General features: G+C 34.7%; 1 protein-coding gene across 5 annotated transcripts in view; it reads right to left on the bottom strand.

Moving 5' to 3' along the window:
• rasal2 (RAS protein activator like 2) overlaps positions 1–13,234 on the bottom strand; it is a 260,725-nt gene that overhangs the window by 103,518 nt on the left and 143,973 nt on the right. The window lies entirely within an intron of this gene.

The following is a 13,234-nucleotide window of genomic DNA, read 5'->3' as shown; positions in this document are numbered from 1 at the left end:
ATGTAGAAAGTAATCCTTGTTTGTATTTTCCATTATTTACTGTTAAATACTAAGGCGTGTATCTGATTATTTTTTATAAATGCGCACAGGTCTGAGGGAGACATTCAGTTTAATTTTACGTGGAATGGTGATACCTATATATCTATGCAAAATGCTTACGAATCCATACATGTTAAAACGTATGCATTTTGCATAGATATATAGGTATCTCCACTAAATACAGATGCCAAAAATTACATTTGCGGGAAAAAAACGACCTTCAGATTAGAAGCAACTTTTATAATACTCCAGGTTTCCATGAAAACACTTTCTGGTCGAGGTATTAATAAACATACATTAACCATCTCAATAAAGAAAGACCAATTACAAATAACTGCAGATTATTAAAGAAAAAGAAGATAATTTGCTGGATGTTTGTACAAATTAATGTTATAACCAACACTTAATTAAAGAGACCTGAAATGGTTTAAACTACTTAACTGATTTAAAATTGGCATTTAAATCAGTTGAGTTCAAGGCCTAATCAACCTGGGGATAAAAAGTACAATTGAAGATGCATTCATTACAGGTAGCTATGGTGAAATATTGTGTCAGTATTGTTAAGTAGTACAGATTCAGCATCCACTATGATATGCAGAAAAAAGACTGTCAACGGGCTGGTAAATTTACTTATTATTTTAAAAGGCCGTTTGGTTGCCTGGTCATGAAACACAAATTTCAAAAACACCCTGACTGAAGGAAGCTTGTTTAGATATTGATGTCTAAACACTTTTTTTTAATTACTTGTTAAAATCAAGCTACACATATTTTATGTACAGTATTTAGAAGATTGAGTTCCATATGTGTGACCCCAAACACAATGAAATGCCTGTGGGCTCAATGCTGGAAGCTTTCTGGCTCAAATATACTGTTTCCTTTGATGGGCACTTACAAATATAATCTAATTTTAATAATATCCTGCTGTTCTTTGTAGTTGGCTTGGTAATAATGAATTATGTCTTATAATATTAAATAAATATTTTCACTCAGACTATGTTGTGTAAAAACCAGGGCTTGTTTTACCTTCAAACATGGCAATAAGAAACAATTCAACTTCCACTTCCTGTAAGACACATAATTTTACATACTAGGCCAACATATTCTCATATATTTAACACTATAGAAGATAATGTTCTAATTCCACGTGTCTTAAAAAGTAAGCATTAAATACATTTTTGCAGTCACCCTATAAATATATGTCAAACTGTCCTGATCCAGCCTATTTTGTCATTTTGCTGAACATAATGTGTTGCACTTTAAAATAAGTTGCAAAATGACTGCCAGAAAAACTAAATTGATGTCCTGAGAGTTTGCACTTATAAACTGCATGTAGACTGACAGACTAATTCACAAATGAGAAAACAGCTCACACACTGTGGAGCTGTATATTTTGTGATATTTCTACATAATATTACCTAACATATTGTTTACTAATCAATATGTCAGCAAAACCACAAAGTAACAAATCAGTTTTTAATGGAGCGTTTAATATAAATACATCATGAATTAAATTAAAGAGGTTTTATAATATCATGTTATATTAAAATAAATAAATCAATTAGAACTGGAAAACAGAAACTGGGATAAAAATGTAAAATCTGACAAAAATAAGTAATAAAACACACAACCTAAAAAAGATTTTTTTTTCCATCAATGGTCTAATATTTTAATGGAGGTACAGGTTTATGGCAGCATAATAATAATATTGAGGAAGAAATACTATTAAAGCAAAAGCTACCCGTTTTTCTGTACATGTACTATTAATTGGGGTTTAAGTTTGATCTTTTAGTTACAATGGCTTTAACTGTGTGGGCATCCTGACTATTGTGTTTACTTGTTTTTCAGGTTAAAATAAACCTGGAGTAAACCTCTTTAGTACACAGACATATCCTAACTCTTTATATTATTATTATTTTAAGTAAAAAAAAATGCACTCACATGCCAATAGCATTGAATAAAACCATACAGAATGGTCATTTAATTCTCTCAGAAAATGTACATATTATGCACTTTAGGGATTTTGTGGATCCAGCATATTTCTGAACAATGTAAATATTTATACATAATTAATGGGCAAATCAGATTATATCACATTGTCCTTCACATTAAATGAAATTCTCACAGGCAGGCAGCCCAAAATGGTCAAGGGCACATACTGTATTATTGTCTCCTTGTAGAATAAAATCTCATACTCTTTATTAAATTCATTTAAAAACATGCCTTTTTCAAGTGAACATTTTTAAAAATCAAGCTGAAATGATGAATGCATGAGGTCAAGATTCATTTTAAAATGTTATAAATAATCAAATGTATAATTTTCAGCAATTATTAAAATAAACAAAACCTTCCTTTACAGCTACTGCAAATCAAATGCCTTGTTGATCTCCTGTTTGATAATCAAAGTGTGTTCAAACCATTGTAGCTATCTTTTTTGCAAACAAACCTCTACCCCTTCAGACAAGACCCCCTCCCTTATGGGAATAGTAGAAAACAAAGTGTTAAATCCATGGAGGAGCACAGTGCGTGACAAAGCAAAATAAACAGAGAAGGTAGTGTTGATAATAATATAGTGCAGCCAGTGCCCACCCTTGGGAGACAGAGGAAGATCACAAATTTGGAAGGCTTACTATTACACTTATAAAGAGCTACCATATATATTTAAATGGTGTTATTCAGAGCAACCTCTCAGTTATAATTAATTCTGAAACACATTTGTAAAAACATTAATTAGATAAAGATTCACTTTGTATTTCCAAAAAATCAACATTACAATGTCAAAATTTAAAATCATAACTTTCAGCAGATATTATAAATTATGAAATTATTCACATATTGCTTTTTTTCTAAAGATAAGAGATGGAGTAATTTGATAAGATGACAACAAAGTAACAAAACAATGGCAAAGTCACTTAATGACACTCAGGTAAAAATTATTTTTTTCCCATTATTGTTACAGGAATATTCATAAAAGTTGTAACAATGTTTATTGTGATACTGCTCTAGACTCTGCTCTTTACAATTTTTAAGAGTACATGTTTTTAAGAATATATTATGCACATGCCAAAAATTAAAACCTTAATAATACTTGCCCAGACATAATCTAGCTCAGTTTTCTGTTTTTAATTCAATACCATAATTCTTAGTAACCAAAGAATCCACACTGTTAGCAGATCTGCCTGCTATACCAAAAACACCACACACAAACAGTCTTCTGTCCTAATTTGTCAGCAAACTACATAAGTAAAAGATTTCACTTTTCAAAATACTATAATTCAGATTGTCCTATTTACTAATACAGATTATACCTTTAGTTCTGTGAAGTAAACTACAAATAAAAATGCACACTTGACTATCTTGTTCACTTTTATGGTTATTTTCATGTAGGAAATGGTTTGTGCTTCAAATGAATGTCATTAATAGATGGCAGTGTCTCTGTTTTGCAACAGTAATTTCCAATATTTCTTCTGCATCAACCCCTTGCTTTAAACTAACAGCTTCACTTTTAATGTGAACTTGTATGTTTACTTTGCTATAAATTTGACAGCTGAGTAGTAAACCAATGTTGAGGAGAAGACAAGAAACAGTAGAAATATTACTGATGAGGGAACAAAACAATATATTAAACTTGTATAAACACTGAAGAAAACAAAAAAAAAAAATAGAAAACAACAGACAGAAGTTGGGTCAAGTGGGTCTTCAGTTTAGAACTAAAAAACTGAGCATTGCAAAAACTGGTAATGCATGTGGAGTTTGGTGCCACTTAATCTGCACCATCAAAAGTCATTAGGGAAATATTGCTGCAGACACAAACATAAAATGCTGCATTTAAATTATGTGAGATTAAAGCATGTGACACATGGTTATAAAGTAATAAATCCAGTAGTGGCAGGTAATCTGGTTTGTTTACTTTTAGTGCATCAGGATTAAAGACAATTCTGAACTGCATATGAAGTCAGTGAAAGCCAAACTGCTGGGTAGTTGCAATGGGTTTTTATTAGCTGGAATGCAGTGGCAATGACAAAACAAGGGAACTCAGTTACTGTGGACATAATAGAAGAAGGGTAGTTATACTTGTTATTCAAAGTGTCTGACAGTGGCGATATGTTGCATGTTGATTAGCGCAAGCAAGTTAGAATCACTGTACTGGGTAGGGATATGTATACTAATCCAATAAAGCTATAAACCTGTCATTAATTAATAAATTAACAAATTAATTATTTAATTAATGAATTAATGGAGCATTTGTACAATGTTAATATATTTTCCGCTTTTCCTTGCAATTTACTATACACTGTATAAAAGTTACATTGAAAGCAGTAAATAAAAAGTTTAACAAATATAAAATACCATAAAATTTTGTGGAAAAACAGGCTTTTTGGCAATCATTGTGGCAACAATTTCCCAGAGGCAGAGAAGAGAAAACGGGGTAGCAAAAACTCTTCTACTATATTAGCAGGTATTTATTTTGTAAATGAATGTAGTATAGGGCGGCACGGTGGCGCAGTGGGTAGCGCTGCTGCCTCGCAGTTGGGAGATCTGGGGACCTGGGTTCGATTCCCGGGTCCTCCCTGCGTGGAGTTTGCATGTTCTCCCCGTGTCTGCGTGGGTTTCCTCCGGGCGCTCCGGTTTCCTCCCACATTCCAAAGACATGCAGGTTAGGTGGATTGGCGATTCTAAATTGGCCCTAGTGTGTGCTTGGTGTGTGGGTGTGTTTGTGTGTGTCCTGCGGTGGGTTGGCACCCTGCCCAGGATGGTTTTCTGCCTTGTGCCCTGTGTTGGCTGGGATTGGCTCCAGCAGACCCCCGTGACCCTGTGTTCGGATTCAGCGGGTTGGATAATGGATGGATGGATGTAGTATATAGCATTTCTCATTGGGGCATAAACCTAAGAAAATAGATTCTGTGTAAATTTTTGTTGTAATTTATTCTTTATGTTCTTGACAACCCCAATTTAATTCTGTAAATAGAAATTGATTGTAGTGTAGATTTATTAATGTCTGGTAAGTAAAGTTAGATTAATGTTTAAAACTAGGCACAGATTGGATTTAGTCAATGCTAGTCATGAGGATGCAAAATAGTTCTTACTGCCAAATGAAACAAATTATTTTTGCTGCAGTTATTTTAACTTTGATAGATATCCTTAATAAATAAAATAAGTTTTATTTAAATTTTTACATTACTTGTTCCAACTGTGAAATGTTACATATCATCAATATTCTTCAATAGAGAAACATTATCATTCATCTCAATAAGATATTTAAAAAAAAAGAAGATAATTAATTAATGGTAAAAACAAAGTCACCTTCAGTGTTACTAAGAATACTGAATGCAGAATTCAAATAATAATTGCTTGGGACATGTTATACTACACAAATCATGTTTTCTATTATTAATTTTAGGCAAAATCATTTAAAGTTGTTTTTTATGTATCAACATGCAAGTCAGCAAATCTCTTTTCCTACCTGCACTAAAATAAGGTTTACAGATAATTACGGTAGATAAAAAGAAAAGGACAAGCATTACTTTGCAGTCTTATTAGTAATGCTACATTTCTGTCACACTATTATCATACAAATAGAACAGACCCCTTCCACCTGCACCAACTCTTTCAAATCAGTAACCCATAATTGTATTTAAGATTAAGGAGGCCACAGAATGAGACTGAATGCATTTTCAGGTCTTATCTTGATATGTACAATTTATTATATCAGAATGGCTGTGTTCCTTCAGTCTCTTTAGATCTTGCATATATCAGGAATATATTCCCTGTACAGTTACTATCCACTGACAGAAAACACATCGAGTATGCCATTTAAATGGATTGCAGACAATAAATATGCAGAATTATAGCACTGGTGAGCAATCCATTATACAAATTTATAAACGATACTGTATAAAGGAGAAAACATCCATAGCCATAGACAAGTTGCTATTTGGCTCAGCTAAGTTTCTATTTACACTTTCAGGACAGGACATGTTATTGCCTTTTGCAAAGAGCACTATCCCAAACCACTTTACAAAGCAAATAGCTCTGTATAACAAAATGCCAAAAATGCAGCATTCCATGTGCTGTAACTTAATATGCTAGACTCTAAGTGTATTACAGATATGTCCAGGTAAACGTACATAGCTCAGTAGTAAATAATTCAGTCTCATCGATAAATCAAACTTTATTTTTTATAGTACCTATGAAAGCAATCACTATAACTAGAAATATTATGCAGAATTAACATTACAGTATACTGTGTGATAAAGCATAGCGCTGCACACATACAATTTTACACAAAAATCAAGGTTGAAAAGACATGTTATCAATTAAGACCATTAAATATCACTTTTTGAAATAGATGAGTTTACAATGAATTGTGATTACAAAATCATCCCAATAGTAAAAGTACAGGGGACATCCCCGACCTTTAGCATAAGCATTTTCTCAGAACAGAGGTTGGTAATGGCAAAATGAGTTTGATACCCAGCCAGATCATAGCCTGTCTAGAATTTACAAATTTTCCCAGTGTGTTTTTTTCATACCCTAGTACCATTCTCCAACCCCCCTGATTCCCAAGACGTACGTGATAGTTTTTTGTTTTTCATGATGCTGATACATGCCCAGTACATGTGAGATTGCCAGTGCAGCAGTGCCCTTGGTGGACTGGTGTCCCACTCAGTATTGGGTCTTGTCTTGTTCCTGATGCAGACAACCTCTTACTACCCTCTAAGGTTTGAAGCAGGTTAAAAAAACTTATGTGGACATATTACCTCAGAAAAACTGACTTCTGAAGACATGTGATCTCAACACAAAATGAAACACTGATCCAGGGTTCTGCGATGTGTATAGCTCACTTTATTATATCTATAGTGTTTGTGCTAAAGTATGTCACTGCACCTCTGGATCTGTAAAATATAGTGATGATGAATTGAAATGATTTTAATGTTCTCAAATGAGCTACTGAAAATTATTACAGCAACCTAAAAACAGCACCTACTGTACCTATTGTTTGTAATGAATGACAAGGTGTTATCTACTGATCAATATATGGGTTATGGCATTATCAAAATCAGCAGATGCTAACTATAACAAGACACAGAAGATCTTCTTTGTTTAAATATCCATTCATTTATACATTGCCTGGACTTGCCTTTTCCACTACAGGGTCACAGGAAGTTCGCATAGTGCACACTAAATAACCCATTCATTATGAAAAACACACTCTAAAATGCATTTATACAATAATGTTTTTCAATAGCTGGGTAGAGAAGACAGAGAGGTTGGGAGCATTGGTACAGTGCGTTGCCGCACCCACCACATGACAAACCACCCCAGGATCTCAAATTAGAACCTGAGTGTAGCCATGCAATAGGTTATACCTCAGCGCCATACTAGTTCGAATGGAATGGAACAGTGTGAGATTCCTTTTACTGTGGCTGGAGTGCCAATCCTATTACCAACCCCCAAGTTTAACCCTGCAACACAATTTTTATTTTTGGCAGTATATAATGGAAAATACAACTACTGGTATAAAAAGATCATGTATTACCGTATGTTATACCACATTGGTAAGAAATCTTTATAGGCACAATGCCTGAAATCCTGCAAGATGGCTCAGGCTTGATCATTGCAACATTTGTTATGGATATCTTGAGGGTAAGTCAAATATTATGGATTTATGAGTAACTGTGTCCTTTATGAGCAGGTGTCCTTTAATATTTTAAAGGATAGTCTAACAATCAGAAAGCTGTAAAATCTGGTAGGATAAAGTATTTTTCAGACAGTACTTCAGATAACTGTCATAGACCTAGTGTTATTTAGTACTATTAACACTATTCTTCACCCATCTGTTCCTACACGAACTGACATTACACTAATAATTTGCGAGGATTTTCTCCAATTTTTTGTTCATAAAATTGCTAACATTAGATCACACATTACACCCTCTGTTCTATCAGTTTCACCCTGTATCTCTCCCTTTTTTGGCAGAAGTAATTAGTCGCCTTAAACCCACAACTTGTCCATTAGAAATTGTTCCCACTTCCTAAAGATGTTTTTGAAGTGGCTGGGCCTAGCATTTTGGACATTATAAAGAGTTGTCTTGAGATTGGTTCAGTCAGCCAGCCAGCCTTTTGTAAACATAAAAACAGATTTGGACTATACTGACTTGTCAATCTTCAGACATATCTCTAAGTTGACCTTTCTTTCTAAAATTCTGGATAAGGTTACCTTTCTACATCTGCAAACTTTTTCAAATGAAAGTGGAATTTTTTTAATTATTTCAGTCTGGTTTTAAGATACACCACTGCACAGAGTCTAATATTTTCAGTGTTCTGAATGATCTGTTATTAATAAATGACTATGTGAATACTGCTGTCTTGTTGCTGCTAGATCTAACTGCAGCATTTGATACAGTTGACCATGATATCCTTATCCCCTGTCTTGAGCAGTATGTGGGTATAATAGGAACTGCTTTGAAATGGTTCGGGTCATACCTCACAGGCAGAAACTTTTAAGTCAGCCTGGGAAATTTCTCCTTCTCCTCAGCTCCTATCACATGTGGGGTCCCTCAATGATCTACTCTGAGGCCTATTCTTTTTTCAGTGTACATGCTGCCCTTAGGATCCATTTTTAAAAAACACAATATTTCTTTCCATAGCTACGCATATGATGCACAGATATATTTTCCACTGAAACAGAGCAAAACACATTCACTTAAATCTTTATTTGAATGTGTAGAAGACATTAAAACACGGATGTCGCTAAATGTTCTTAATCTAAATGACAAAAAAATAGCGATTGTGTGTTTTGGACCTTCTGATCTTACTTGTGCTCCAAAAATGAATCTTGCCCCTTTGATAACCTACTGTAAACACTTTGCAAAAAATCTTGGTGTGCTTTTTGATAATGCGCTCAAATTTGATAAACAAATTAACTCCATTGTTAAGCCTGTTTCTATTAACTCAAGGAATTGGCTACAGTCAAGCCCTTTCTTTCTGTACATGATTTTGAAACACTAATTCATGCATGTGTCTCTTCTTGGCTTGACAACTGCAACTCATTATACTTTGAAGTAAATCAGTAATCCCTTGCTCATCTTCAGCTAGTCCAGAACACTGCTGTCAGGCTTCTAACAGGCACACAAAAATAGAACCACATCACACCAGTCTTAGCTCCTCTTCACTGAATGAATTTACAATTTTACTGTTTGTTTTAAAGTCCATGAATGGTTTATTCCCTGTTTATCGTACTGATCTCTTATACCCTTACACTCCTCCATGATCATGGAGGTCCTCTGACCAGAAGTTATTGGTTGTGCCACAATCTAGACCAGGGGTCCTCAATCACAGTCCTGGAGGGCCGCAGTGGCTGCAGGTTTTTGTTCTAACCCGCTTGCTTAATTAGAAAGCAATTCTTGCCAATAATTTAATTTCATGGCTTGTTAGTGCTTTAACTCTGCTATGTCAGGTAATTCTCATATCCTAGATTTAATTCCCCTTTCTAAGGATATCATACAAATGATTTGAAGGCTAAAATGGATGAGTAATCCTCAGTTCTTCACTTTTTCTCTTTACTTTCCTTCCAAGTATTTAATTAAACCCAATAGTGCATGATAAATACACACAGGTATAAATGGTAACAAGCTAAATGGAGAAATACTGGTCTCTTTTGTCATTTGTATGTTATTGCTAATTAGGAGCAATTAAAACCAAGAATACAGCTGTTCAAGGCTAAAATAAGCAATAAGGGTTCAAAATCTTAACGAGCAAAACAACTAAAGTGAAGCATAAGTCTAACTTGAGCAATAAGTGCTTCTTATTAAGCAACTGGGTTGGAGCAAAAACCTGCAGCCACTGCGGCCCTCCAGGACCATGATTGAGGACCCCTGATCTAGACTTAAGCTTAGAGGGGACCATGCTTTTGCAGTAGCTGCTCCTAAGCTTTGGAATAGTCTGTCTTTTTATATTAGGTCAGCCCCAACTTTGGTCACTTTTAAATCCTGCTTGTATACCTATCTTTTTGCCTTAACATTTTTAAACTTGTATGTGCACATTTATTTTGATGTATTTATTTACTGTATAAATGTACTGGTGTATTTATTGAAGCTGTACAGCATTTTGGTAGAGTTCTGTTGTTTTTAAATGCGCTCTATAGATAAAATTGACTTGACTTAACTTGAACTTTTACCACACTTTAGATGGTGGTTCTTTCTCCTTCTTGGTTGTCTTAAAATATCACAGACTGACTCCATCAGTCAAAAAGCCCCAATGAATGGACATGACATAACACTAAACATGTAAACACAACAATCACACCACAGAAATCCTATTATCACTATAACATTGTATCACCTTCTGCACTGTACCCACAAGGCACATTTTTATGACAATTTTCCAAGTGTACAAAACATATGCAAACACAAATGATTAACTCCTACGACCCTTCTAATATTCAGTGAAAGACAAAGAGTTTGTCCACAATGTTCAACAGCAAGGGTGGATTCTGAATGTGAGGTTCAGCTATCAAACGAAAGCTCTGTTCTAGAGCCTCAACATAGGCCTCTTTTCATATTTAATTTTTCATGGACAGGATGACAAGGTGCAGTCAAGGCTTGAAAAGTATCCACAATGGGAGCCTAAGGCTTGTGTGGCTGTTTTTGAAGAATATTATCTGTGACCAGCATACACTGGAGTAGACTGCAGGCAGGTTTGATGAGGATTGGATAAGAAGCCTTCCAAACATGATGTCATACTTGCCTCCCAACAAAAAAGTTTCTTATTCTTTTCATGTGAACTAGGAAGGATTCTTCCAAGTGGAGAAGTCCATGAACCTCAGGTCTTGTTCACAAATAAAGGCTAAGATTATCAAGGAACCGCGGTAGCTACAGCATTTTTGCACACATTATACAAGACCTTTCTGGTGTTATGGCAGCTAAGCTTTGATTTACTTATCATTCTACAACCCCATCCCCATTAGTAGTCACAAGTACCTGATAGTGACCAAAAAAACGAGACTGAGAGAGTCACAGGCCAAAATACATTTTTTGTTCTGGGTTTCTAGGCTCAGACTGGATGCTAGACAGGAGCTTGGCAAAAACAGGTAGATCTTGGTGTGAAACTACTGCTACTCAGCTTTTGAGAGCTGTCAGTTAAAAAGATCTGGGCATGTAGTTAGGATGCCCACTGTGTGCCTCCCAGAGGAGCTGTACCAGGAAGATCCTTGAAGACTACCCAGGATATGTTGGAAGGAAAATGCGTCTTGCCTGGCCTAAGGAGTCTTAAAATTCCTGGGAGAGCTTGGGACAATTGCTAAGAAGAGGCTGGCATGGTTTGTTCAGCTCGGATGTTAGAAATGCAATCCTTTCCAGGAGAATTGTACTGAAAATGAAGTGAAGTGAATATTTAAAAGACGATTTCAAATACTCATGCTTTATTTCCTAAACTGTCAGAGAAAGAAAAAACTGCCCCCGTACAATAATGGAGGTCCAAATCAGATAATCTGTAAATCTTGGAAACTGGAGGAGCTTTCCGTTTTTACTGTTGGTCCCCAGTACTCTCTTTAAGTCTTAGAAAGTGTCAAATTCATAAATTCAGCATGACCCTTATGAGGACCAATTTAATGGATGCACATGGGAAAAATAGTGACACAACCACCTAACTGTTTAACTTTTCAATGTCCAGCCATTCTTGAACAGAATGCTGAAGAAGTCACACCGGTGTTTGCCTGACACTTTGATCGTACCACCTTTTCTTTCATTGGCTAATGACTGGTATCCACACCCTTTAACGATGTTTGTCTTATTTTCACAGAGGTCCCAGTGAGTTATGTGGTCTTATTAATGATAAGGGTAAGGTTGGTGTTTCAATACCATCACATCCTCTACCTCACTACTTTAGGTAATCTTTTCCCTGTTATCTAACAACCTAATTACTGGTGTTTGTGGTTGTATAAAGATTTCATAAAATTTGATGGTATGATCATTAATACAGTATATTCAGAACTATAGTACTAATTTCAACATGATTGTAGCCCAGGGCTGTGCTAGTAGCATTGACGGGCTTTGCTGTTCAAATAAGTATTAAAGATAAATGTTTTAAAATGCGGAGCCAGTGAAGACTTCATTACTGAGCCGTTCAGACAAGGCAATGTAGTATCTGTTAATCTTAAAACTGTGGTAAAAAAGTATTACTGGTATTCAGTGAAATGTTGTATACTGACATTCACAGCAGCAAAAAAGTCACTGTACAAAGCTGAAATTTACCTTTCTGTATTTTATACATCTGTTATGGCATGCAAAGAATGACAGTATCATTGTTTTGTCAATGATAATAACTTTAACCTAGCAAATCTTTTGCTTTCTTGAGGTGAATGCCAATTTGAAACTGCATACACCAGGGCTGTTAATCATGTCTCTCCCTCTAAATGGTTTACAAGCTAACAGAGGTTGCTTAAAGTGTAAAGACTATTTGCATAATAGGAACTGTCAGTAAGTTTTCCTGGTTCCTAAAAATGTCTGCAGAAAGAGAATTTTCTTATTCTACCTGTCGTGTCAAAGCTGATTTTAAAGTCTCTGCAGTTATGTTCCATTTGAAAATGGACATAAAGAAAACACATTAAAAAAATCATACTTTAAAACTAAATAACAAAAAGAAGCCCAAAGAATTCAGAAATTACACTAAAACACTGCAAAATTCTTCAGAACCATTGAATAAAAAAAGAACTTGCATGAGAAACAATGCATAACTTATTAAAACTGTTTTTACTGTTTCTCATTAAGATATATACAACAAAATCAACATCAGTCTAGCAAATTGCAAATGAAAAAAACTCAGAATTTAGTAGCAGGTCATTTTCTGCATATCAGCAGTGTGCACTTCTGAGCTTGGTTATGAAAGGATGCTATTATTATATTACAGAATCAGAGTTTGACATTGTACCTTGAACATAACCTTTCTGATGTGCTTCAGCAGTAGTTGCTTACAATATACAAGTTCAACTGAAATTTAAACTAAAATACATAATTTCATAATTTTCAGTGTAATAATTGTACTAGCTGAATTACTTGGCATTATCTGCATAAAAAGTATGAAAGGGATGAAATGAAAAAGTAATAAAAATTACATACAGTATTACCAAAAAAAAAAACTAAACTTATTTTATTTAGTACATGACTATTATTAGTATTGGAAAGCTTCTTTTTAAATTC

This window comes from Erpetoichthys calabaricus, chromosome 10 (genome assembly GCF_900747795.2).
Source record: "Erpetoichthys calabaricus chromosome 10, fErpCal1.3, whole genome shotgun sequence".
Taxonomy (NCBI): Eukaryota; Metazoa; Chordata; class Cladistia; order Polypteriformes; family Polypteridae; genus Erpetoichthys; species Erpetoichthys calabaricus.
Note: the sequence above shows the minus strand (reverse complement) of the source record. Positions and strands in the feature narration are given on the sequence as shown.